Genomic DNA, 3,262 nt, shown 5'->3' with positions numbered 1-3,262 from the left:
AGCAGAGCGCGGCACTCTGCTCTTGTCGCTGCTCTCATCGACGCTCTTATCACTTATCGCGGCTCCAACATAAACGCACCCTAAAGGAATTACGTGTGCTACTTTCCAATCATTAGGAACATAATTTGTCTCAAGGCAGCAATAAACCACATGCAGTAGATAAGGCGACAGAATAGGCAGACGAACTGTAATCATTGAATAACTAACCCCGTCAGCGCCCACAGAGTTTGTCGTAATTTTTGAGACTATCATAGCAATATCCGATTCAGTAATGACAGTGAAAGAATAAAAAAAATGTGCTACTGTTTGCGTTCTGTCTGTCCGTATATCCGGCCGGGCCCACTTTTGCCGTTTTATACTACTTTTAAGAAAATTGTCGTAGAGGCCTGGAATTGTTTACAATAGGTACCCTATGCCGTAAATTTGTGCCAGGCGGCGTTCAAATTTTGTAGTCTTGAGGGGGGCCACCCCCATTAGTTATTTCTCGTTATCTCTGAAAGTAAAAGGCGGATAACTTTTACATGGGACAACGAATTTGTCTCAGATTTTGCATACGCATATTCCTCTAGTGGTACCATATAAAACCTTTAAAACCTTTCATGGTATTCTAATGAAAGGTCTCATCGACAGGAATTGGTTTCTACAAACTACAACTGTCTTCCCCGATTCCTTTTCGAGATCAGTGGGAGGGGTGCGGGGGTCACAAATTGATTTTATCTTTCATGGTACTCTAATGAAAGGTATCAACCAAAGGAATTGACTTCTAGCAACTATCGCTATCCTCCAACCCTCCTCTCCAACATCTTTTCGACATATCTCATCTCGAAAACAGATTGTCATATCGATTGCGTTGTAACAATTATTATCAAGCTATTGTCTAAATAACACGCATTAAGCATGCGGTCTTTTTTTAAAATCCTTTACCTCGCTCAATGTGCAAATTTCATTGGGGTTATAAAAATGCGCTTTATATGTACAAGGGCTGTGCACAAATTGTGCTTGTTATCGGCGTGATCAAGCCCATTTTTAAATATACTGCTGAATTCAGAAACATTATAAGCTCATGCAGTTAAGATTTCAATCAAAATGTTTTAATTGTAAATCGACAGAATTCTTTCTCTTCGTCCACCATATTTAAAAAAATCAACTTCAGGGATGTTGTCAATTTAGACGCCGCCGGTCATTATATTGTTAGTTTATAAGTATTTTTGTTAAGTTAGAATAGTTCCATTTATTATTTTTTGTTTCAGAACTCTTAGAATTTTTTCCCTTTCAATCTTTCACACGCTCTGTGCGGTTTTACAAATTCCATATGTTTATTTCAATTTATGACTTCCGTGTTCTTTCTGTTTTCGCCTGTCACCCTAATTTTTAAGTTATTTAATACGTGACTAGGAAAAGGAGCCGCTTGCATGCGGTCCTTTGCGCTAATATTGCAGCCCATATGGTTGCAATAAATGTTCTTAGTTTTAGGGTGTTAATTAGTCAATTTTTTAGTTTTCAAGCAGTCACATTTCGCCTACAATCGAAGTAGGTTGACTCAAAAGTTGGTAGTGCTCAATTTACATTAAAGGGTGTTGTAATTTTGTAAATAATTGTACATAAATTTGTGTTATGAAATAAATAGTACCTGTATAAGGTTCTGTGTAAATGAAGATTTACAACCTCGTTTACAACAAAAGGTTTAGCTCGCGAACCAGCTACCAGAGCTATCGTCTCTAAGTTCCTATCGGGAACTTTTTCATTTATTCCAAACCAAGGGATCTATACTCTGTTTTGGTTTAAAACCGCATCAATTTTTTACCTAGAATTCGAATGATTATGATTCAAATGCAATGCATAATTTTAATTACGTATCGATGCTATGTTTACAAGAGCTATATTTGCTAACGTAAGGTTCTGTTTTTACAAACAAATAATATACCATTTGGAACAACCTTCTTCGCTTTCTAAATATTACTCCACAACTTTACACCATTCGCTAAGCTTATTGTAAGAACTGTATCTATACTACTACTCACCCAAAGTACTTTATCAGTATTAGAATCTAATTGTGAGCTAATAACATCTTGTAATGTTGGTTGTTTCTGTAGTTGAGCCGCGTACGCCATCCGAAATGCATTTCCCACAATGGAATTTAACTCCTCCGCCTGAAACAAACCGAAATGTTAACATAAAAGCACATCCTACCTACAATTGCTAAGAATGAAGTAAAAATTCAAACTTGATGAATTACTATCTGTCCACGTTTTTGTAATGCCCCCAAGTGTGACCATCAGTATTATTTTTCATCTACCCCGTAACTTTCCCTTCCAAACAACCTCCATTAATCACTAGTACTCGAAGAAGCTCTTGAAGTCGCAATCACGCGCGGTCAAGTGATAAATTGGCCGACCGAGACGCCATCAACAAACAATACTTTCTTTACCTCAAATACGCAAAAATAACAAAAAAATTTAAAGAAAGAAATGATTAATTTATAGCACATCTATTTTTGTTCACATGACAGTTTCTTTAGCATTATTCGAATTTAGCATGCGAAATAAAGTGTAAGGCACGATGGCCTCGCTGACATAAAATTATGATCACATATAATAAGGGAAATAAGACGTGAAGTTAATGCACTGATGCGATTGTGTTTAACAATGGTGTTTACATGCTCATTAAATTGCGAATGGTGTCTTTCATGAACATAAAGTGCAATTTATAACTAACAACCGTTCTTACGCGTACTTGTAATATCACATTTTATGACATGGCAAATTTCCTTTTTGTGAATTTCTGAAAAGATATGTTCGATCTAATTCCGGTGGGATTAGACACACTCAAGAGAAACTAGAAAGCAAATAGCACAGTTTTCCGTCTGAATGCTATTCCGTGTTCGGTGATTTCTAAGTGGAAACTACATGCGGTATCCATTATCCACCTGGCCCAGACCCTCCTTTCTAATCATCTGTCTGTTATCCTGTTCATTAAAGAAATGTTGGCATTGATTTAGGAAAATACACCAACACTCTCTACCGTGCCTCGGTATGGTGCTAGTAATATATTATTAAAACAATCAGGGTGCGCTACATGCGAAATTATGACGTTGACACCGGTGACGTTTCGACTAATAAATTATTTAAACCCAGAGAAAGCCTAAATTAATTTTTTGTCAGATTTAAAACAAGTTCAACTCGTTTTGCAGTCAATTTTGTACATGTATACTTTGAATACTTTCTTTATTATGCAAACCATCAGAATTGTTCAGAACTGAAAA

At 36.5% G+C, this 3,262-nt stretch overlaps 1 long non-coding RNA gene across 1 annotated transcript; it reads right to left on the bottom strand.

The window, feature by feature from the left end:
• Positions 1-2,021: 2,021 nt before the first annotated feature.
• Positions 2,022-2,616, bottom strand: LOC116165183. Its single transcript, XR_004144095.1, has 2 exons — positions 2,237-2,616; positions 2,022-2,150 (listed from the first exon to the last, which is right to left on the bottom strand). It is a non-coding gene; the product is annotated as an uncharacterized LOC116165183 (long non-coding RNA).
• Between the last annotated feature and the right edge of the window lie 646 nt (positions 2,617-3,262).

The sequence above is a fragment of the Photinus pyralis genome, unplaced genomic scaffold, assembly GCF_008802855.1.
Source record: "Photinus pyralis isolate 1611_PpyrPB1 unplaced genomic scaffold, Ppyr1.3 Ppyr1.4_LG2, whole genome shotgun sequence".
Classification (NCBI taxonomy): domain Eukaryota; kingdom Metazoa; phylum Arthropoda; class Insecta; order Coleoptera; family Lampyridae; genus Photinus; species Photinus pyralis.
The sequence above is the reverse complement of the archived record's forward strand: the minus strand, read 5'-3'. Positions and strand labels throughout refer to the sequence as shown.